At 37.8% G+C, this 26,083-nt stretch overlaps 1 pseudogene; it reads right to left on the minus strand.

Moving 5' to 3' along the window:
- Positions 1–7,649: 7,649 nt before the first annotated feature.
- Positions 7,650–26,083, minus strand: part of LOC127621230 (rab11 family-interacting protein 2-like) — a 29,162-nt pseudogene continuing 10,728 nt past the window's right edge.

The raw sequence follows: 26,083 nt of genomic DNA on the forward strand, positions 1-26,083 counted from the left end.
TGTAGCCCCCGCACAGTGCATAACAAATGCAAGGATTGTTCCTCATCCGAAATAAATGGAGGAGGGATGAAAGCATAATGGTAACAGTTTTCTTCCCTGTGATCCAAATTGGAGTATGTAATCACTGCTAGTTAAATGGGGCGCACGCCAGAATTTTGACAGTTTGTTATGAACTTCAGAGAAGAACAGGGCAGATCTACGAGACACGGTAGCTTGACGACATCTAGACTGCAGGAACCATTCATCAAGGCGAGATTGTGTAGGTTCCTCTGGAGGAGACCACTCGATATCTGGGGGGAGGGGTAGTAGCATTATCCACTGACCACTCACCTGATGCAGTGAGAGACTTGACATCGTCATCATCCCCAGCGACAGAACCGTGAATGAGACAAGGCCATGTTCTCTTGTTGAGGGCCGGAGCTCATCACGCACATAATGTATTGGTATAGATGCGTTGCATGAAGATAGAGGGTCTCGTGGGGCATGTGACGCCACAAAGTCCACCTCAAATTCATCCTGCTCATCCTCGTGATCGAGAAGGAGGGCGATTCGTGAGCTCAGCGTCTTGAGACTCATGCCCTCCCAGTAAAGGCAGTCTGTCTCCATGAGAGCTGACTCTACGTGGGTGAAACAGCTGGCCTGTTAATAATATCTAGAATATCAAAATCCACAAAAGGAGGTAGATCATTTTCCTATTTGGCTCATAAATGGAATAGACTTCCTAACACTGTTCGGGACTCAGACATACTCTCTTAGTTTAAGTGTAGACTAATGACTCATCTTTTTAGCCAGGCATGCACCTAATTTATCCATCAACTCATATTCTACAATTCCGTTTTAAAGTGAATGGCATGTAAGCTAATATTATTCTAATATTTCTGTGTCAACCTCGGGATACATATCTGGAGGTTACCAGAGCCTGATATCCGACTCCTACTGCTGTGTCACTGAGTGATGATGACCAACTGCAGCCTGTGGCACTACAGCCTATTACGATGGACTTCACAGTGGATGAATAGATTCCAACTCCAACCGTAAGACATGGGATACTTCATTGGCCACTGCCTGAACCGAATGGACCTAACCGAAATGAGCAGCCACAAGCTGCCAGTCGAACTGCAATGCACCTCACTGATCTCTGCCTGCATCACCTTGGTCAAAGGATGGACTACAGTCTTAAAATGGATTACATAGATACTAAATTAAATTAATAACTAGAGCCGTCATTAGCCAAACGACAAAGTACAATGCATCTATGTGAACTTCTGCAATTAATTCAGGGTGTACTTCTAAGATTTTAGTCATTAATCTTACAGTTAATACAAAATAATTTTGTTTAAACATTTGCCATTAATAATTATTTAGTTTCCCAATTTGAAACCATGACTTGCGGTCCACATAAATAACTCATATTGGCATTATATTCCTGCTGTTAGCCAGAGGGAACTGGCCCCCACAGTGAGCCTGGTTTTCCTCCAAGGTTATTTTTCTTCATTAACCAACCTCTTATGCAGTTTTGTGATCCTTGCCATAGTCACTTTTAGCTTCCTCACTGGGGTCTAAAAATAATAATTATTTACTTACTTATTTAATTATTATTATATTAAATGCAATTTATAATCACATTTTTATCAAACTGTACAATGATGACTCTGACATTGCAGATATTACAGCTTCATTTTCTGTTAAAGCATGATTTTCAGTAATGCTGTTTTGAAATTATGTGTGTTGTTGAATAAAATGAAAAGCATCTAAAAAAATATCATAAAAGTAGCTTGTGTGACATATTCCAAGTCTTCTGAAGTGGTACAATACATTTTGTTGGGAAACAACCCAAAAGCGAGCACACGAGAGAAGCCTGTTCACAGTGGCGTGTGTGTTCGCACGAGAACTTGCATTGTTTTGTGGGGATGCGCCGATTTGAACGTTTTTGGTTGAGAAATTGCAAATTTTAACAAAAAAAAACATAGGCCGATACCTATATTTTGCCACTATTTCTTTGGAATTATGCTTTACAAATGTACAAAGAGGTACACAAGCTTTTCCACTGTTCTAAAAATGAATAATTTCCATTGATCATGGACAGGCCAAACGTTTTAAGAGAGCCACAATGTAAGATAAATAGAAGATAATGAGAAAAAAATTATTAAATATGATAACATGATGATAGATACGTTTATTCTGTACTTCTAAAACATATTTGCACTTCTATTTTTGCAGTTCAAATCAACAGAACTCACATACATGTACAGTATGTACTGTATATGATAAAACATTACAAAATCGTATAATGCATATGTTGGCAATTCCACGAAAATATCAACCACATCAACAAAAATAATACGTTTTAACCAAAGGAACAAAAACCCCTTTTAAATTCTGTATTATAGTGGTACTGTATTATGAACAATTGATAATGCCATCCAGACCACTAGAGGACACCATTTGCTCACACAGCACTGACTGAAGCGCTGAATGCAGAAATGCAGCATTTTAAGGTTTAGTAATCGTACAGTATATTGCAATTTCAATCTTAATTCAGTCAGTCATGCAACATTAATGGATATCATAGCGATGAAGTCAAAATCTGCTGATTTAAAAGCGTTTTAAATGGTCTCCCTCATCATGTAGCCTTTAGGTCCGTGCCAATTCACAACTGTCACATCAGAGAAAGAATACAAATGAAATATTACATGTTATCTATCATGGTACATTTATTATTATTATTATATTATTATTATTATTATTATTATTATGTGAGAATGGTAAATAGAGCAGTGCTATTTCCTACTTTGCTGCACTTCCAGTATGGATGGAGACTTAAAAGCCTAAAGCTACAGGAAAAACATAATGATATTGAACTAAATGTCATGTTGAAACCAGACCACAGTAATTCATGCCTGTAAATAAGTCCTAGTGTAAGATATCCAGCTTCCTGATTTGTTTTTTTACCTGTTTACATACATACATCCAGCACTCATTGAAAACACTTCTTGAAGCATCTGAATTACTTCAAAATAACAAAAACAATAATAATCATAATAATAATAATTGCTGGTCTAAGCTGATCTCGCTGCAGCCTATGCTGGTTTTAGATAGCTTTTGTACACTTTTCAGATGGACAGGCTGGGATTCCAGTTGAAGACCAGGGCCAGGTATATCAGCTTAAATCAGCTAAAACCACCAGACAATTTTAGGCAGGATTAAGATGTTTGCTTGTTATTTCAGCAGGGCATTTACCAGCCATTATTTGATAATCTACCAGCATAGGCCAATGGATATATCTGGATCTGTAGCGAATGACTTTTGCAGCTAAACATGTGCGAGTGAAAAAATAAACACCTATCATACAAACTGTGTCAACATTTCCTTTAAGAAAATCTTTGCATTTTGGTGTTGTTTGAAAAACCATGCATATACTACAGCCTAAGGTTGCCTTTTTTTCCCTATCTCGTCTTATTGAAGACTATATCATTCAAATCATAATTATGCCAAAAAACGTAATTCTGTACGATACACTTCTGTACAAAAGGGATCACCAAATAAGTAGTTTGTGCAAAATAATGTGATCTCTTCCCTTGGCATCTGCTGATGACGCAAGTCCATATCAGTCTTTTAGTTCCGTTAATTATTTATTGTTTCAAGCTTCTAATTTGCATATAGATACTGTATTTTTCATAACCTTTACACATCCAGCACTTAGATATTTTGCCCGTTGTGTTGCAACGACTTACAGTGCTTGCTTGTAAAAGTCAATAATTGCCATGTACATTTTCAAAACACCAACGTGCTTGACAATATGCCATAATATGTGCTGCGTTCTACTGTCATCTAGTGGACAATTGTGTGCATTTCACCACCAGTCCTACATTTGAACATGGCTACATTTGTTTTGTCATGACCCTAAAAAAGGCTTTTGTTATTTCTAAAATTATAATAAATTGCACCAACATGTCATTTTAATATTGTGTAAAGTTTTAATCATGGCAGACATGATGCCTCCAGTGCACTGAAAGCCTATATTGACAGTGTATATGATACAGGGCCTGTCTTTGCGGAAACAACACCATGCATCCACTTCTTTACCCTCCGATAATCACAAACTAATACTTTGTCACCCACTGCAAATGTTCTGTCTTTAGCACGCACTTGACGTCGCTGGCACAGTTTGCTTTGTGTTTTTTCAACCACAGAGGCAACATTAGTTGTTCAACATATCCAACCTGCATGCAGTGCAGAAACAAGAAACTAAGAGATACACTGAACGTACCATTAAGCCCCCAATATGGTTATGTCGATTCTTTTGTATACATTTTGGCAGTCATGGCACTGAGTTTAGTTTAAAAGAATTAGCATAACACAGTTTATTAAATGATTATAGTGTTTAATCACAATTGTTCTATATTGCTGGTATTATATAAAGAAGAGATACACATTTTGTTCATGTTAAGTTTATGTAACATTGTTACTGAAGTGAGTACAACAACACTATGTGGGGAGGAATATTTGATATATGCACTCAATATTTTTGTGCACTAGAGGGCATTTATTTAAAGGAGCAATATGTAACATTTTCATCAAGTATTTAAAATGGTTACTGCAGTCCAAATTCAAAATATTGGAGAGAGTGGTCTCCCTACGGCCCATTAATCAGCTAATGTATACGTTTGCAATGTTTGCAAATTATAGGCCAGCTCATGTGGATTTTTTATAACTCTGTCAATGTTAGCTAGATGTATTGCTGGCTTCCATGGCTGGAGCGCACCATGTTTGGCCACTAACTTGTTTCAAATCTGGCAACCCGGGGTGTCAAAATTCTATTGGTAAATGGGCAGTGGGTGGGATCACACAGGCCAAAACAAAAACAGAAAGTTCGTCCCGGAATCGACATTACAAAGTTGAAAATATTGGCTGTATTGATTTCGGAGAAGCCATTATTTGAACTTGGCATGTTTCCTAAATCTCTGATAATATACGATAATTTTTTTGCTTTAGTACAATGAATATATTACATATTGGCTCTTTTAAAGTTGAAATTTTTTTCTGTTTCTTGAAAGCCTGAGCGAGTTATGTGTTTCTGTATCAAACAGTATCCACCACTAACAAACTTCATGGGTGATCAGATCACCTGAATTTAAACAAGTTAACTGAAATTGAGGTAAGATTAAAAAAAAAACTGATATTTTCCGACTTATTTATTATGAACAGATTTTAGAGTTTATGTTTTTATCAAAAAAAGTGCCTTTTTCTCACGGTTATGCTGTCTCCTCTATCAAATGTGCAGCGCTTGAGGGAGACATGGAAAGCAAATCTGGTCAAAGTAAAACTGATATGCTACGTTTACATGGCATACAAACACGTCATTTATGACATGTATGACTACAACGAGCGCTTGAATATGAAAACAGACAATTAAAATCCTGGTTTGACTTTTTTAAGGACCCTCCGAGGCAAACAGATATGTTGTCAACCCAAAACAAGCAAATATTACAGCTTTTCATACTTACATTAAAACTTGTGGATAGTTTCCCGCTAACTTTGTTGATCGTTGTGCTGCACTGATAGACTGAAGACAGGGGCAGGTGAATGCTCTGACATCGCAATCCAATCTCCATTGTAACAAACATTATCCATAACAGCTAATTAAACATTAAATATGATTGTCACTAGAGGGCGAAATTCAACTGTCATATCCGTAGGTTGGAGATGGTGAAACGGATGTTTTTGTCTGTCAGTCATTGATGCTCTTTGGAAGTTTCGGCATACTAAGATGGCCACTTGAACACTTCCGGTGGCTTCACCTCCTGCTGGCAGTTTAACATTGCATCAGTGATCCATTTCTATATATATATATCAGTGGTCTCAACACACAATGCATCACACCTTGCTACGTATGGGGCTGCATAGCCGCAGACGGGTCAGAGTGCCCATATTGACCCCTGTCCACTGTCAAAAGCGCCTATATTGGGCACGAGTGTCGGAACTGGTCCTTGGAGCAGTGGAAGAAGGTCGCCTGGTCGGATGAGTCCCGTTTCCTTTTACATCACGTGGACGGCTGTGAACATGTGCACCTTTTACCTGGGGAAGTGATGGGAACATGGAGCTCTAAAATAGCTGGAGAGAGCTATCCGTTAGCATACCCATTCATCTCTATGACTGTGCTCAGCTAGTGCCGGGTTTCCAGAAAGCTATCGAAATGGAGGCTGCCATCTTTGTTCATGGGCGCTCAGTTCTGGGATCAGGTGTCACGTGACTGATCACTCATCAATAGGATACATATAAATAAATTTCACACTTTTAAGAGCCCTTCAAAATCAATCCGTCACTGGATGATGATGTGTTATAATGTAATGAAATAATTAAAATTTAAATGGTTTATGGGGAAAAAATATATTTTGTCAAAAACTTTTGAATGGCTGTCTATGGAGAAACATGCTTTTTGCCATCGGGGGGTGTAGTTCCAGCATCTACCAGAAGGTGCTAACAGGGACCTGCTAACCAGCCAATTCCTGACCCCCTGGATGGCACCAAGGTGCACTGTGGGAAGATGGCAAGCAGGTGAAGGGAGTGTGATGCTCTGGGCAATGTTCTGCTGGGAAACCCTGGGTCATGGGCCATTCATGTTGATGTCAGTTTGACACGTGCCACATACCTAAACATCGTTGCAGACCAGGTACACCCCTTCATTGCAATGGTATTCCCTGATGGCAGTGGCCTCTTTCAGCAGTATAACGTGCCCTGTCACACTGTACACATTGTTCGGAAATGGTTTGAGGAACATGATAAAGAGTTCAAGATGTTGCCCTGGACTGCAAATTCCCCAGATCTTAATCCGACTGAGCATCTGTGGGATGTGCTGGACCAACACGTCTAGCACATCCACCTCGCAACTTACAGGACTTGAAGGATCTGCTGCTGCAATTGTATTGGTGCCAGATACCCCAGGACACATTCAGAGGTCTTGTAGAGTCCATGCATCTTGAGTGGTGCTGTTTTAGCACCACACGGACCAACAGGATATTAGGCAAGTGGTCATAATGTTTTAGCTAATCAGTGTATATGTTAAATATGTCACATCTTACAATTATGAGTTAAAGGAATATTCTGGGTTCAATACAAGTTAAGCTCAATTGATAGCATTTGTGGCATAATGTTGATTACCACATAAAATTCCCTCATTTTCTTAAAAAAAATAAATAAGGCAAAATCAAAAATCAGGGTTACAGTGAAACACTTACAATTAAAGTGAATGGGGCCAATTTTTGTAGGGTACAGAAATGTGATGCTTATCATTTTATAAAAGCAATTAGTTCTTCTGTTAAAACTCATGTATTATTTGAGCTGTAAAGTTGTTTAAATTGTTAAACTTTATTCATAGAAGGTTAGTAAACTATTTTATCATACTAAAATCATGTTAACACATATGGTTTATGTCTTGTGGCTATACAAACAGTGAGTATTTTAATGTCTATGAATTGGCCCCATTGACTGCCATTGTAAATGCCTCAATGTAATCCAGATTTGTTCTTATTGTTTTTAAAGAAAAGGATGGACGAGTAAAACTAATTGCACTGCACTGAACCCAGAATATTCCTTTAATACGCAAATAAATGAATTCAGCTACAGGCTTTATTCAATTAATTGTTTATTCAATTAAAATTACATTTATGCAGTTGTTGAAATAAAGGAAAATACTAGTATATTCATGTGTTATTCAAAAGATATTTAAAGGCTGAATCTTGAAAATAGAAGGCACAGGTTTGTAAAGCATATACAGTACTTATGTTGTGCATATATGCTAAACAAATGAAATTAATTTAAGGCTTCTTATGCAAATTCAGAAAATAAGGAACTTGTTGGCATATCGAGTCCGGTCACAGTCAAAATGCTAGTGAACTAATTCAATAGGATAGACAACAACTGAATGATAAACACTGGAAGCTCTAGGATGTGAAGTCTCTGACGGTTAAAATGAACATGAAATATATACACTGGCGGCCAAAAGTTTGGAATAATGTACAGATTTTGCTCTTATAAATGAATGAATGAAAGTTACATTTATCGCTTTACACAGTGAATAGGGGACTCTCTTCAACCACCCCCCTGTGTACAGCATCCACCTTATGGAAAGAAATTGTTTCTTTTATTCACCAAAGTGGCATTCAACTGATTACAATGTGTCAGTCATATAAAATACAGTCAGGACATTAATAATGTGAAAAATTACTATTACAATTTGATTTTTTCTTTATTTTTTATTTCTTAAACTACTTCAAAGAATTCTCATCAAAAAATCCTCCATGTGTAACAATGAAAGCTTTGCAGATCCTTGTCATTCTAGCTGTCAGTTTGTCCAGATTCTCAGGTGACATTTCACCCCACACTTCCTGTAGCACTTGCCACAGATCCCACAAAAGCTCAATGGGGTTAAGATCCATAACACTCTTTTCCAATTACATATTGTCCAATGTCTGTGTTTTTTTCTGTTTCAAAAGTGGCTATTTCTTTGCAGTTCTTCCCATAAGTCCTGCACCCCTGAGTCTTCTCTGTACGGTTGTACATGAAACTGGTGTTGAGCGGGTAGAATTCAATGAAGCTGTCAGTTGAGGACATGTGGAGTCTATTTCTCAAACTAGAGACTCTGATGTACTTATCCTCTTGTTTAGTTGTACATCTGGCCTTCAACATCTCTTTCTGTCCTTGTCAGAGCCAGATGTCCTTTGCCTTTGAAGACTGTAGCGTACACATTTGTATAAAATCTTAATTTTTTTTGGCAATTTCAAGCATTGTAAAGCCTTCATTCCTTAAAACAATGATTGATTGACGAGTTTCTAGAGAAACCCGTTTCTTATTTGCCATTTTTTATCAAATATTAACCTGAAGACATGCCAGCCTTTTGCATTCTGTGGCAACTCAAAAACAAACAGACAATGTTAAGCTTCATTTAATGAACCAAATAGCTTTCAGCTGTGTTTGATATAATGACAAGTGATTTTCTAGTCCCAAATAAGTAATTTAGCATGATTACTCAAGGATAAGATGTTGGAGTGATGGCTGCTGGAAATGGGTGTTCCATGACTATATTTTTTACATCAGTAATGTCCTGACTATACTTTGTGATCAGTTGAACGCCACATTGGTGAATTCAAGTACCAATTATATTCCAAAACAGCAAAATCTGTACATTATTCCAAATTTTGGCCGCCAGTATCTATCTCTCTCTCTCTCTCTCTCTCGCACACACACACACACACACATAACTAAAACAATTCAAATTAGTCATGTCCAAATAAACACAATACATTAAAATATTCATATTTATGAATATAGCTACAGGTGCATAATGTTAAGATTATAGTTGGTAGGGTAAGAAGTCTTCAGTATTTTCTTAAACCATAGAACTTTTGTTTCCACAACAGACAAGGTACATGTTACTTAACATCGCAAAAATCATTGTTTGTAGAATGTACCATATTACCTGAATTTCTGCAAGCGGTTTTAACTTATCCATTAAAGAACTGCAGAATGTCACAGTATGTACACACAAAGAAAACAGTCCCTCGATTGTTCATTGTGCCCAAAACGTTAATGTCAAAAAACTTCTTAAGAATGTCTTCACAATTAATGCTCATTAATCCTTGGTCAATAATGTCACTACTATACAATCTAAGTTTGAACTTGACTGATTAAACAGCTGACTCAGCTAAAAATGCACTTTAAAATGTTACCCGGTATTGCCCAGTGTTGACTAATGGCCCATTGAGCAATGAAAATGATGTAGGATTTAGGCCTTTTTTAATAGCAGAAATATAAGTATAGGTAACAAAAATAATTATTGATTAAGGCATTTCTACAGAACATCAGTGTACTTCAGAAAATTTCTTCAGTATAAAATATTAATCCTTCATAAATAAAACACCCCACTCAAGTAAAAATTGCATAAGGTCTAAATGTACAGCATATCCCAGCAACAGTTAGATTTATCGGGATTTGTCCCTTGACTTGAACTTAAGCCCCAACAGAGATAAGGCCACATCAGCAATAATGCAAGCGCTCTGATATAGACACAAGTCAGCAGTCATGATCTAAATACATCACTTCAAGCAAAAAGGAAGTCTTCAAATAGAAGTTTGAGATGCTAATATAAATAATGCATTTAGGAAGCATCATTGCCTAAATGGACAGATCGCTGTGCACAAAAAAACAAAAGTGGATAATCTATAAATAGGCGGTCTTCACTGTTGGACAAATTTTGGAGGAGCTCATACCCAGCTCCTATCAGCAAAAAACTAAATAATACCCCTGTATCCAGTCGATTACAACAGATCATTGAGAACACAAGAAACTGTAGCATTCTGACATTGTCTTGGTAGTCTTGATATATTATACATATCCAATTTCCAAAGTAATGTTAAAAGGATTGATCAATATTAGAATGTGAAGATGCCAGCAACTCTACTATGCATTAAATACTCAAGCAGAAACATAAAAACGATAATAAGATGTGAGTTACATTCTGAATAAAATTCAAAATCATTCTGGCTCGATCAGACAAATTACATAGGATTACAGTGTCTCAGTGTTATGATCTGGCCAAAGTCAAGCGAAATGCTAGGATCGAGCCCTAACACTTGGACTGAAGTGAAAGCAGGATGCTGGGTTTCTCTTCCATGACGCGAACGAGCAGGTTATCAATGTAATCCTCCATCTCTTGGATCCTGGCATCTTTCTTAGAAAGTTCAGCCTGTTGCTTCACCACCAGTGTGATCAGTTCCTCCTGTGTGAGCTGGGTGTACAGACCACTCTCTCCAATCTGGGTACACAATTATGAAGTATGAGTAAAAACAATTGGTCAATTTACAATTTTAATTAGCGAATAGACCAGCATTTCTCCAACATCAAAATTTGAGGGTGCCACGACTACTTGATTAGCAGTTGCAATCAAGTAGTCTGCACTATAAACACACTTGTCTTTCCTAGCAGAGTGAAAATAAAACAAAATCTTTCATTCAAACAGGACAATTTCTTGCTTTCCTTCTGCGCTATTTTTCAATTGTCTAATGTATGTAGACATGCATCAGACTGATGACTTGTAAAGTACTGTACCTTTGACTTCTCAGCCATTTCCTTGATGGTGATGTTCTTCATATCTTTCCCCACAGCGAGAGAACTGAGAACCTGACTCTCTGAGCTCATAGGTTTTACTGGGTGAGGCCTGAGAATGCAGAGACACACATATTACTGCAATGAACATGAAAACTAGGCTGGTGAAAATGTCAAATAACTGTTTTGTTGTTGCATCAAACAGGAGAAGGATAAAAAGAATTTTCAGAGAACCACACAAATGATCTAAGATGTAATCACGGCCCATAATTTTAGATATTAGGTAAGTTTGGAATGACGTAACATGCCAGTTATTATATTATAAAAAAATTATGTTGAGGTCAAAATGACAATTTACTGTATATGTTTCCGAAATGACATCTTAATGCCTCTTGCTGATATAATATGTAACAGAGCAAGTATGGTATGTAGCAAATGTATGTAGCATACTACTATAGTTTAAAACATTTAGTTGCATACTACATAAAATGCAGTATGCAGTAAGCAGTACTTCTGTTAACAAGCCATTCCAAACACACCCAATGTGAAGTTTTCCCCCCAAAAAACAAAAATCATTAAAACAGAGATGAGGAAAAAAAGAAAAGAAAACCTCATTGGTCTTTCAAGCACCTTTGTACAGTATTATGTTAAAGGGTATTTGCACGTAAAAGGCAATAAGCATGCACAACAACATGACCTTTAGTCATGCTCCACCAATAAAGCAGTATCTCAGATCATGGCAACATATGAGAATGTGACTCCAATATATGGTGTTGAATGCACCAGTTTCATTTCAAATATAAGTTCTTAGATATAGAGCCCATAGGAAACCAGTTTTTAATAATAAGATAATGCACTCAATATGTACATAATTGTTGATGTTTTCAATAAAAATCTGTCCATTTGTTTATTTTGCTAACTATTGATCTATCCAATATGAAGCACTAGAACAAACACAATTGAATGCCTGCACAAAATCTGTATTATTTGTGATATTGAGCTAAATGCTTTATATCACAAAGACAACCATCAATATCCTAATAGACAACCATGAATTTCAAAACACCACCAATGCATATATATGATTAGCAGCATTCAGCATCAATATCCTAACCCTCAAGATTCCACAAAGCAGCAGCCACCCAACAACCGATTGAACAAATGCCACGGAAGCATCCCCCTTAATCTAGAAGGATCCAGAGATTGATTGAAGCAGTTCCACGGTAAAAAGCTGATGTTGATTTGAAAGCTGAAGAGTTTAGCACAACAGCCGATGACAAATTGTTAGGGTGGTTCAAGGAGTTGTTAGTAGGGGGTTGGGAGCACTGTTCTCACCTTCGTGGATTTGAAACTGCACTTCCACTACCACCCTGAAGGGTAACAGGCTGAGCCTCTGATGGTGAGAACCAAGCACGGACAGCCGTCTTGCCCCCAGAAGGGCCACCCATCGGGGGCTCAGATGTTACCAGGGTGGGTTCAGTTCTGCTCGGTGGAGCAACACTAGTTACAGTCAGCTCCACATCATCTTGTGAATTCTGAGAAACCGATCTATTCAGGCTACTTTTCTCTGCAAGAGCTTTCCCAGAATTAGTGTTTTGGCGAAAAGAGTTTTTCTTTCTAAGTGAAAAGTTTCTTTGGAATGTGGCCCTGGCTTGATCAGTGAAGCTGGGTGATTTTTTGGGTTCCAATTTTGGTGGCGTTCTTTTCTCAGAAATTTGTGTGAATGGATCATTTGTCCCTTTGTTTGGAAAAAGGTTATCTTTGTCATCAATATGAAGTAGCGTCTCATCTTCACGATTTTCCATTTTCTTTGGGCCCTCAGTAAATGGATCATATTTCATGTTCTGCTGTGGTAAACTCCAGGAGTCATTGGATATAAGGTTATCATTTGGGAATGGATCGAGGTTAATCATCCCCTTCTTAGGTTCTTTGGCAAGTTTTGTCATAAGTCGTTCTTTTGTCACATTGGTTTTGGAGTGGTCTGCTTCATCTAAATTCTCCAAGGAGAAACTTTCCCACTGGCCAGGACCATTCTTTGTGGATGCACTTATGGCACCATTCTGAGGCTTATCACCTTGGTTGCTTTCCGATGTCACAGGATGAGTTATAAACAGCTTTTCTGGTTGGACTTGTTTAACTGGATCCTTGTTTAATGTGCGTTGTCTGGGTTTGACCAAAGGCATCTCTTTAGTCACATCATCAGCAGTTGATTCCTTATCAACCTTTGAATTTACATTAGGGACAGCTCTGGCAGCTGGTGCTGGCCTCTCATTTGACTGGGAAGGTTGATGGGTAACAACATGAGGAGTGTGAGACTTCCTTTCAGTTTCTTGAGGTACATGTCGACCCTGAACCTTTGGAGATGGGATGTTTTCCATGTTTTTGGAAGCAAATTGGCCAGGCTTATTGATAGTGGAATATATAGGATCTTTGATGTGACTATGCTGGACATTACCTTCAACAAATAGCTTTGGTGTGGATAGATCAGATGCTTTGGGTGGGATGAGTGCTTCTTTGTGCCTCAAGGTGGCAGGGGGAGGTGTCTCATGATTAATTTGATGCTGGTTAAGGCTGGCTGAGGTTCTATTCTTTAAAACAGCAAATTTATTTGCCATAGGCTGTTCAGGCCCATCAACACTCATTTCTTCAGAGAGATCCCAGTTTCTCTGGTTAACTTCTGCAATAATATGTTCCCAATGTGTTTGACTCATCACCCCATGCCTCTTCTTCTGGTAGAGTGATTCGTAGTCTGGGAGAGGAAGAGAAGGCATCTGACTATCTTTGGCGTTCTGGTTATGCACTTGATCCCCAATTTCTGGATGGTGGCTCTCAGTCCCGGATAAGCCCCCAGGATAATCAGGGGGTAGAGGAGCCCTTCGCTTCTCAGATTTTGTAGCAGTGCCAACTCCAGAAAGGTTTTCCATGCTGTTTCTAGGGGACTCAATATAACTCCTTGGAGGTTTCAGAGGTGCCAGAGAAGAATGAAGATCAGAGAACATACCCATACATTCAAAAGGATCACTAGAGAGGGATGGGGAAAGTGGGGAAGAGTGGACAGTGCTGTAGGAGTCAATAAAGTTTGAGGGAGATTGGGAATGGCTATTATCTGTTTCAGGCAGCAGACTCAGGGCCAATCTGCCAAAGAGTAAAAACAAAATTTTAAGATTTTATCTTTAACAATTCTTCTAGCTCTGTCAGGCAATATCAGTCCAACCATAAAATGCACTAAAATCAATCTGATAATTATTTTAATAAACATTACAACACTATACAGTATTCACACTACGAAAACAACTGAGAAACTGACTTTCCATTAATCATGCAACAAACCTTATTACAAAGTTTTATATATATAAAAAGCTAAAACCGGACAGTTTTTCTTTGTATTTCATTGTATTACTTAGATATGATGACACAAATACACCTGAAAATCTCACAAATGAACTCTTTTGGATTAACAAATTCTAGTAAATTTAGTTTTATGTTATATTTTAGTTTTACAGTAAACCTAATCTGCCAAAAATTACTGACTTAAATTAGAACTTATTATTGTAGCAATAAAGTCTTTTCTAAGGCATCTCTCTTATTTAAAAAAAAAAACTTTTTGCTAATGTAAAACACATTAGAATTCTCTATATTCAAAGCATTTAATCATAAACACAAGCAAAACAGGAAGAATGCAACCATGCACTTCCAAGTCTAAAATTCCACTACAACAAACGCCTTACGCATATTCTTGTCTTTTTTCTATCCTCAGCCTTTGGAAACAGAGTTACTCACCATATTAGTCTATCACCACAAAACAGAAGTTTGGAAAATCCTAAAGCTTCCAGTATTGAAAATAGAATCCTTCACAATTTTGAGCTCAGACACTGTCTCTTAGTCACTGTCTGTAAGATCACAAGCTCACATCATCATTAACTAGTTTCACTCCATACCAGAAGAGCAGCACCTAACAATCCAGTCCACATTCCCACCTCCATTAGCCAATCACAAGGCTCCTGGCAAACAGGTCAAGTAAGTTACAAACAAATAAGTAGTTGAGTCAAGATAAAAATCATTCACTAAGGCAAAGCTCATGTTAAGCACACTTAGGTTACGTAAGAAACTGAACAAATAACCACTGGATGCCAAGAGTAAGGTCAAGCATTCATAAAGTATTTTGTTTAGCATGCTGTCATCGCCAAGTAGGTGTATTAACCAACCAAGATTCAGGTACAATTTGTTTCAGTATTAGAGAGGATAAAAAGCTTGATAAAATAAAACTAAAATACAAATAATACAAAGGTTATTATGGTTGTAACCTAAGAATAAAAAAAAGAGCATTTTAAGTATAGATTTATTCAGGAACCAGAGAGCTGTCTATTGTTGACAAAGTTGAAAAATGATTGCCAGACTACATTTTTCACAGTGACTGTGTCACAGAAAAGAGAAGTCAATGTACTCAATGCAAAAATATTAAATTCAAGTGATACCTAACCAAATGGAAAACAAATAATCCCATTGCCACATTACAGACAAATGCCTCACAACACTTTCCAAATGCACTGGTCACAGAGATATATTGGTGGTGAGTGTAAGGTTTTGGGGGAAGGGGGCATTTCCATCATACCACTTAAGCTATCATACTTAATGCCTTGACACTTAGGTGTACACAATTTATTTTAGATCATTTTTTTTTCTCCCTTTTCTCCCAATTTGGACTGCCCCAACTAGTGACTCGCCTCAATCCGGGTGGCAGAGGACGAATCTCGGCTGCATCCGGGTCACAGACCGTCAACTCGCGCATCTTATCATGTGGCTTGTTTAGCGCATTACCGCAGAGATATAGGTTGAAAGTTTGTCAACCAGTCAGAACAAAGAATTCAACAATGCCAAAAAATTTACAATGCTTGTGAGAAATCATTAAAAATATCCAATGAACCAGAACATTAAACGATTTCAGGATAATTTCTTGGACATATGATTAAAGGTGAAAAAGACAGCAGTGTGTTATTGCATTTAGAATTAAGCATAAGGCAGAGAACAGCAAATTAATATTCTTGGGGTATATCAAACATATAGTTCTCCACATTATTTTATCCCTTCTGAAAGCTCTCATGCACAATAAGGTTTCAGATCCGTGAATTAAGAGATTATAGACCAAGCTTTCAAATGTATCATGATAAGTGTATTCTAGTGAGATGATATACGAGCACTCACCTCGGCTTGACTGCAGATACTTTAGCTGTGCGAGTGGGGAAAATACTAGCAGGTGGCGTTGGGTTGAGGGAGTTCGAACACCCCTTTGTGTGTCAACGGATTTCCCTTCCAAGGTTGAAGGTTCTGGGGTGAGTGGAATGTCTTCAAAGGGGTTTTTGGATGAGGACACATCTAAATGTTTGGTTTCAGGCATAGCTTGAGGGCTTGCTTCTTCCATCTTCTCCTCTTTCTTCTTTCCAATGCCAAAGAGAGAAGATAGCCTTTCCGTTACCCTGCTCTCTTCCTGGTGCCGTTGCTCCTCTGCTTTCTGTGATAGCTCCTCGCGCCGCTTCCTCTGCTGTTCCTCTTCTTCCTTGCGCTTCTTTTCTTGCTCCTCCAGTCTCCTTTTCTTCTCCTCTTCTTGTTTCTTCTCTCGTTCTTGCTGCTTCCTTTTCTCCTGATCTTCCTGCCGGTCAAGCATCTCTTGAAGGCTTCTTCCTTCTAGTTTCTTAGTCTTTTCCTCTGTCTCAAGTTGAGTCTTGTCATCTAGAGGGCGCTGTGGAGCTTTGTCTTTCACCTCAGCCTTGTATGAGGGCACACTCAGACCTTTAAATGAGTCAATGGAGACATCGGATGTGTTTCGTTGATGATATTTATTAACATCTTCTACTGAACCCTTTCCTGAGCTGTTCAGACTGAGTTCAGATCCAAAACCAGGTTTAGGTTCTTGGTTCTCTGCATAAACGTGGTTGCCATTGACACAGAGGTTATTCTGCTCAGGTATGTTCTGTTTAGAGCGGCTCAGAAGAGAAAAGGGGCCGAGAGATACTTTGCTATCTGTGCTGTCGTTGCGCTTGTGTCCCAGAAATTTAAACTTCTTTTTCACTGCGGGAGAAAACATTAGTTTTAAAACTGAAATGTACATGATCTAATATCTATGATCATTATATGAATGGCTTCCATTGTGAATAAGTCTAAAATACTCAATACCTCTCTCTATGCACACTGGTCATAGAAGATTTACACTATAGTTAAATCAAATGTATTTTAACCCACTTTAGCAAAATTGCAACACTTGTTTTAAGCAATGACATAGTGCTTATATTGTTTTATGTACTGTACACAACAGAGCCCAGTCAATAATTATTGCAAATGCCAATATTACCTTTTTGAAATGTATCTTCTAGCTTACTGGGAAGGTGTCTATAAAGGTCAAAGCAACTGTTCTAGGCTTATGTTTAAATATGTGTTGTCAGTATACTTGACATTTTTTCTAAATTCTGCCCAAATTAATACATACATCAAATTCAAAAGGTTTTTAGCCAATGGCTTTCCAAAACACATTCAAGAAGGAAAAAATAAATTACACCATCATTATCAATCCTTGGGTCTATGAGGGTAAACTAATACTACTAATCTGAATGCATTCATAAAAATGGGAGAAAGGAGAAATAATTGCCGGTAACTAAATTCCATTGAATTCGTTCTATGTCCTTTGAGCTTACCATCAGGGGATTCCACATTAAGGCCTGAAGATCTGCTGCTGCTTAGCGAACCATTCTTCTTAGGCAGGGTGCCCAGTGTGGACATGGACTGGGATACATTCCTCTGGAGGTTTGTCTTTGGTCCAAACAAGGTTTTCAGTTTCGATTTTTTCTTAGGAGAATCTGTGACGTCCTCGTCTTCCCCTTCACTGTCTGACTCCACTAAAGAGGGCACGATTGCAGAGGCAGAATCCGAGAATCCGTCTTTCTTCTTACCGCGGATCTTATCTTTGAGTTTGCCGATGCCAGACCGAGGTTTGTCTCCCATGGAAAGGTCAAACATGCTGGCCGTCAAGTTATTCCGCATAAACTGGATGTCCAAGAGAACTTCACCTCGGTCTTTGTCTTGTTTACCATTCTTGTCCACCAGTTTGTACCAGCTGAAAGAAGAAGAGAAAGGGGTTTTTGTTAGATGCCATGACAATTGTGTTACTTTTTTAATATTTAAAGGAATAGTTTACCCAAAAATGAAAATTCTGTCATTCTAAACATACATTTTGGTCTGTGTGATTGTATGGCTTCAGAACACTTGGAATATTGTGCTAAGTAATATTTGATGAAAGTCATTATCCTCCTGAGTCCCATCAATTCACTTTGTGTAGGGCATTTGTTATTTTTCTTAGCCCATACATGCTACAGTGGTATTATCAGAGGACTCCCTGGGCTACAAAATGTTTGAAAGTTTGGCCATGACAACTTCCTCTCCTTGATCTATAAATATGGATTGAAATATATCACAGCTCAATTCAGCACATCAAATGCTATATGAATAAAATATAATTTTTTCAATAAACAATTTTTATCATATGTATTTTATGCACCAAACACTATAATGACAGTTAAAAAGTGGAATTTGTAAAACTTTTTTTGCTGAGTCTCAGGAACTTATGGTAAGATGATATCATAATAGCTTGTAATGTAAAATAATAATACTTTTTTTGTCCTTAAAGCCTGAAGATCAACATCTGGCTGGCTTTCACCCACAGTAGGCTAAACCTCACTCTCCTGACCTCAACAGGTGCACTAGCAACTGTTAATACAGGTTGTAGCCTTTAGCCTCCTTGTTAGCGCACCCTCCTCCCATGCCGGAGACGTTGGTTTGAGTCCAGTGCGGTGCGTACTTTTACTTTTCTTATTTATCAGGTGTTGTTTTCTCTAAGGATAACCAATGAGCATTAACATAAAATGTATGTGTGACTTGTTTTGTGATATTAGTTTGTAGGAAATATAGACTTTGATTTGATTAAATGGTTTTGTAGAGGGTAGCAAAGATGAGCAACAGACTGAGGAGCAGCAGCAGCAGCAGCTGTGCCAGAATCAGGCATGGAAACTGGTAACAATTAATCAGTCACTTTACTTTAGAGAAAGTTAAAAGTGAAACTTTGTTTATCCCAATGATCCTAATGATCCTAATGAAAGGATTTTGACAGATGAACATGGAGAATTATATACAGTTTGATGCCATGGTGTGTCAATGAACTTAGACTAAAGTTATTCATGTATTGCTTAACTTAAGATCTTATACATCATTTTGACTATTTATGTAAAAAATATATAAATTACTTATTTATATTTTTACCTCACTTTACTCAATATAATATAACTCTTTTATGATGACTTTATGTTAATGTACATGACAATTCAAGAATCATGATAGATCTTAGGGCAATCCCACTGATCTGCTCTTCCCAATACATTTACTTCAATGGTATTGGTCTACAATTTGAAATATGTAGCACTTGATTAATTCGATGTTTAAAGCTGATTTGCAATAAGATATGTGCTGTATCTGTTCTTTTGCATCACAGATGATTCAGGGAGGAGAGAGGATGTTGAGGATAGTACTAGAGTGGAAGATTTAGGAACTGTAGAAACAGGCCCAGCCAGAGCAAAACTCAAATAATACCCTCTCACCAGCTCTGGACTACAGAGAAGTGGTTGCTAGTGTGAAAATAAAATTGTCTGGGCTAAGCCCAGGATGTCCTCCAATTCTGGAAATGCCTCTGCCTGTTATTATTGTCTGAAAGCCCCTTGTGAACAAGCTGAAGTGACTAGCAAGAAAAAAACTCCTTTCAATATTATTTGGTGGTGAAAAAAAAAACTCAAGAGGAACCTGACCTCTGGTTTTACACTATATGTACATAATCCAATATTATTTATCAGCTTAAGCAAAACTCGATTGGCACACGTAATTGTTTTTTCCATCTTCCCCCTGATTAACTTTGCATGTAAACTTTACTGCCATTATTACTTCCTTATAATACATGTGCGCAAGTGTTGTTCTTAAAGCTGTTTACATTTTGAAGTCAAAAGCAGACAATTATAAGTCTCATGCAATCGTGGAGGTCAGGACCCACACTATCTGAGGGTTGTCCCCCCTAAAATATCATTAAAATATGTGTATTGTAAATAATATAATGATATATTCTTAAAATAATTGTTTAAGAAATAAAATAATACAAATGCAAACGGGGCAACAACAAAAAAAACCCTTGGTGTCCCCTTCAAAAATTGCTCTTGAGAATTGTTATGTTTATTGTCCCCCCCAACATTTTTTCGCCCCTGCGCACGGCATCAGCTGGGAAAGATGGCTGTTAAACTTACTGCTGCTGTTTCTGCCTCACAAATCCACCATTTTATGTGGTGATGTCGCCGTAAATAAAACAACATGTTTGATGTACTGTAGTACCAGGACATGACACCGTTGTTTGGCAAATTCGACAAGCTATACAGCTACAGTACAATCTACTTGGCATTTGCTACCAATCTTCTTGCCTATTTACTGGAAGTGTGTTGCTCTGTTTTCCTGTGAGCACTCAGCGCCACCTCTCGCGGGAGGACACTAAACCGCAGCTCTCAATGTCGTGCTGATTGGTTTTAATTACACTATAATGGGTTTGTTTATGCATCGTACAATATGATATTGTATAGTGAGCTTTGTATCGTAGGATACAATATTTTTTACACCCCTATATGGCACATAATATCAAAACGAACCATGACTGTCATTTACATGTCTCACTTCACATGCTAGCTGGCGATTTTCGGCACCCTTATGAAACAAATCGCCCAAACGGGAAAATGTATCGGCCAATGCCGATAATTAAAAAAGTCAGAATGTCGGCCGATTTCAACCACTATTGATAATCATGTCAGCCACATTAATTGTTTAAATGGTAGATGGTTCAAATTGTATAGATTTTATGTGAATAGTTTTATGTGTATAGTTTTAGTATAGTTTTTTTTATGTGACTGCAGTTTCACAAGTGAGCTGAACCTTGCATCAGTGAAACGCAAAAGGTCACAGATGCCAACCCACTAATTATAAAACAAACAAATGTCTTTGTTTTGTCAGCGCTATTCCCTCATTTCTGTTAAGCAATTAGCCTCTATTCATCAGAGAGGCCATGTAGGAGAGTTCTCGAGTTCAGTTTCTATAATCATAAAAAAACAAGCCATTATCTGCCCACACTGTTGTCATAAAAGGCTTTCTAGCACACAGGGATCATAGTCTACAGCCACACTGACACACAGCAGCTCACACAGACAAATTTGATTAAACTTGGCGTGTGCACAGAGGGAGAGGCTGATCCAACATTCAAAACAGCTTAGCCATTTCAATTACTTTTAATGAACTGGTCTCGAGATGATTATTAGTGGATGTATGAAGTCAATTCCCCTTAATTTTACACATGTGTCCTAGCAGAGTAACAACAAGTGTGGCTTATCACATTAACGGACAAGAAAGTGCACATTAAGACCAGGAACATTTATAAAGGGTACATTTTGTTTGCACATTGTCTATTTTAATTTATTTCTTTTTTTATTTAACCATTTAAGCTCGGATGGGCAAGCCGGCGGGCCTGCGAGAAAAAACTATTGTTAAAATAATAATAACTACAGTATTGACCAACACAAAAAGATCTAGTTTGAAAGCTTAGAAGCTCTACTTTCCAATAAATGCAGGAATTATGCCCAAAACTGAACAAGTGCTTTGAAATTTGCAGACAAATCAGAAGTGTTCCGTTTTGATAATTTGCACAGTACATATTATTGCAATCAGTAAAAACATCAAACTCTTCAAATAGCTATGTGTCATATGTTTTTGGAAAGCTCTCAAATAGTATAATATAACTAGCCTATATACAAAATATACCATTACTCAGATGAGGTGATTATCTTTCAAATGAGCCCACACAGAAGGCAATCGGATGCATTAATCATTCGATAATCCATATGAAGCACAATGTTACATAAGGCCACCAGGCGATGGTGCCAAGTAAATGACACAGACTCAATGATGCAGACTCCTAGTCAAAAGGCGCTCATTCTGTGAAATATTATTACTAAAATCATGTCTGCATGCTATGCAAACCTTTAATCATTGTTGTGTTTGCATGTGTAATTAGATCTTATGTACTGTATAATTAGTATGTTGTATTTGTATTGAGAGGCATTTGGACACATTAAGGGTGTGTTCACACTTGTAGTTCGGTTCTCTTGGTCCTGTTGGTCTGGACCAAAAAACAGAACTTGCCGATTATCCAAAACAATGCTGGCTGCTGAGCGAAATGCATTCGTTATATTTATATTTGTATATACAGTGGTATTTTTACCAGCTGAGAACAAACAAAGAGCTAATAAAATGTGTAAAGGAGTCACAACAGTGCCAGGAATTCCTCCGTTGCACAAACAAACGAAGATATGCTGCAAGGACAGCTGACGGTGGTTCCGACGCCTGTACCGAACTGTAATGGGCAGCATAGCTCCTATGATGAGAAGAACCAGTTATGCTTGGGGTCAGTATTAGGCAAATTATTTCCTGTTTTTGGTCCGTTTAGACGTCTTTGGTCCATGTTGCGTTCATATATGAATCGAACCGCATCAGAGTTCGTTTGACCCACTATTCAGGTGGTCTCTGTCCGCTTGTTTGGTGCACACCAAGGTTCGGATGGCAACATTCACACTTGTTCAAATGAACCGCACTAACAGAGAAATCGAACAACAGTTTGTTTTAATCAAACCAAACCTGCCAAGTGTGAACACACCCCAAGGCATTTTTGGATTTAATGAAAAATTATTTTTGCAATGCTATAATTTTTGATCGCTTTGTCGTATCAACACAAAATTCTCAGATACTGCTGACATGATTGGGAACAAAACAAAAGCAGTTTTTTGGAGCCACCTTATTTACACCCAGAGATGTACTGCCTCGCCAAATAAAATTGCATACTCTAATATGTAGTTTAGTTTAATATTTACCTTATGCAATGTTACAACATTTATTTCCATCCAGAGTTTAATACATTTTTGGCAGAGATCTTGTATTGATGACGGGAGAGTCGAAACACTCCGTAAAGTCTTCTGCAGCACATCCCAAAGACTTTCAATGGGGTTAAGGTCAGGACTCTGTGGTGGCTAATTTATGTGTGAAAACGATTCCTCATGCTCCCTGAACCACTCTTCCACAATTTGAGCCTGATCAATCTTGGCATTGTCATACTTGAATGCCCGTGCCATCAGGGAATAAAAAATACAGTGATGGGATAACCTGGTCATTCAGTGCATTCAGGTATTCAGCTGACTTAATTTTATTGCTGCATAACACTGTGGAGCCTAGAGCAGGGGTTCCCAACACTGTTCGTGGAGGCCCCCCCAAAACTGCACATTTTGTATATCTCCTTTTCTGACACACCCAATTCAGTGTCTCCACTAATGAGCTGATAAATTGAATCAGCTGTGTATGATTACAGAATGATTAGTGTTGGGGACCTCTAGGAACAGGGTTGAAAACCAGACCTGACCAATTTAAGCAACCCCAGATCATATCAACCCCAGGAACTATGCATGATGGGTGCATCACATCATGCACTTCCCTTATTACCCTGACGCGCCCATCGCTTTGGAATAGTAAATCTGGACTCATTAGATCACATGACCTTTTTTCATTGCTCCACAGTCCAATCTTTATCCTCTCTAGCAAATTGAAGTTGAATAGTTTTTTTTCTGATTAACTTCTAACAAGTGGCTTTCTTGTGGCCACACAGCTGTTTAGTCCCAATCCTGTAAGTTCTTGTCGCATTGTGAGTGTAGAAATGCTCTTACTTTCACTATAAAACATAGCCGTGAGTTCTACTGTCGATTTTTTTATGATGTGACATCAAGCGTTTTAGTGATCTCCGATCATTCAAGATTTTTTTTCGGCAGTTTATTTCATGTCAATTAAGTAAAATAAGAAAAAAAAATTACATCCAAACAAGTTTTGGATCAATTGTTTTTTGTGATTTTTCAGCAGTTTCTTGGGCTGAGAGTCTCCAAATGTATTATAATCTATATTACTAAAAAAAGTTATTTACAATGATACCAAAAACTTGACCCTCCTTGATTCTTTTTTCTTTTTTTGTCGACTTATAAGACTTTAATTTTGGGTATGCCACTGAAACAGGAAATCTTTAAAAAAAACACTTTCAGAGCTAAAAGGGTTAAATAATCCTGAAGTTGAAAAGATTCTTGTTTGATAAGATGTTTGGATGGCTACATGCTAGGGTTGTGTGGTATACCTGTACCAATGAAATATCAAGATACCAAATTTTTTAAATGGAACAGTAGCATCTTGTTGTTAATTTCTGTACCATATTAAAATATGCTGCCATTAGCTAAATGTAATATAATGTGAGAGTTTTGAGATTAAAAAGGGGCCTCTCTCAATACCTTGACTTTGTTGTCCTTAAGCCATTTTTCCACAACTTTGGAGGTATGCTTTGGTCATTGTCCATTTGGAAGACCCATTTGCAACCAAGCTTTAACTTCCTGGCTGATGTCTTGAGATGTTTCAATATATCCATATAATTTTCCTATCTCATGATGCCATCTATTTTTTGAAGTGCATCAGTCCCTCCTGCAGCAAAGCACCCCTATAACATGATGCTGCCACCCCCATACTTCATGGTTGGGATGGTGTTCTTCGGCTTGTAAGCCTCACCATTTTTCCTCCAAACATAATGATGGTCATTATGGCCAAAAAGTTAAATTTTTGTCTCATTAGACTAGAGGACATTTCTCCAAAAAGAAAGATCTTTGTCCCCATGTACACTTACAAACTGTAGTCTGGCTTTTTTATGGTGGTTTTGGAGCAGTGGCTTCTTCCTTGCTGAGCAGCCTTTCAGGTTATGTCAATATAGGACTCGTTTTACTGTAGATATAGATACTTGTCTACCTGTTTCCTCCAGCATCTTCACAAGGTCCTATGCCATTGTTCTGGGATTGATTTGCACTTGTCGCACCAAACTATGTTAATCACTAGGAGACAGAATGCGTCTCGTTCCGGAGAGGTATGAAAGCCTTGTGGTCACGTGGTGTTTATACTAGCATACTGTTGTTTGTACAGATAAACGTGGTACCTTCAGGCATTTGAAAATTGTTCCCAAGGATAAACCAGTCTTGTGGAGGTCCACAATTGTTTTTCTGAGGTCTTGGCATATTTCTTTTGATTTTCCCATGAAGTCAAACAAAGAGGCTCCGAATTTGAAGAAAGGCCTTAAAATACATCCAGAGGTACACCTCCTATGAGAAGCTAATTGTCTAAAGGCACAGTTAACTTGTGAACTATGTAAACATCTGACCCACTGGGATTGTGATATAGTCAATTAAAAGTGAAACTATCTGTTTTTAAACAATTGTTAAAAAATACTTGTGTCTTGCACAGAGTAGATGTCCTAAACGACTTGCCAAAACTATTGTTTATATTGTTTATATACACATACATACAGTACTGTGCAAAGGTTTTAGGCACTTGTGAAACATGTTGCATATAGTGAGGATGTCTTCAAAAATAATGCTAAATAAATAGTTTCCATTTATCAGTTAATGTCATACAAAGTCCAATAAACATTAAAAAGCTAAATCAATATTAAGTGTGATCACATTTGCCTTTAAAACAGGACCAATTCTCCTAGGTACACCTGGACACAGTTTTTCTTGGTTGTTGGTAGATAGGATGTTCAAAGCTTATTGGAGAATTCACCACAATTCTTCAATCTATTTTAGCTCAATTGCGTCTGTCTCTTCATGTAATCCCAGACAGACTCAACGTTCAGGGGGGGCATGACATATGTTACAGGGTTTTAAATACGTAATCCTTTTACATGTATTCAGTTACTCCCCAACCTTGTATATATATATGTGTGTGTGTGTGTGTATATACTGTATATAGTACACTGTAACACTGTATTGTTGAAAAGTATTATATTTTCATT

Source organism: Xyrauchen texanus, chromosome 27 (assembly GCF_025860055.1).
Source record: "Xyrauchen texanus isolate HMW12.3.18 chromosome 27, RBS_HiC_50CHRs, whole genome shotgun sequence".
NCBI lineage: Eukaryota > Metazoa > Chordata > Actinopteri > Cypriniformes > Catostomidae > Xyrauchen > Xyrauchen texanus.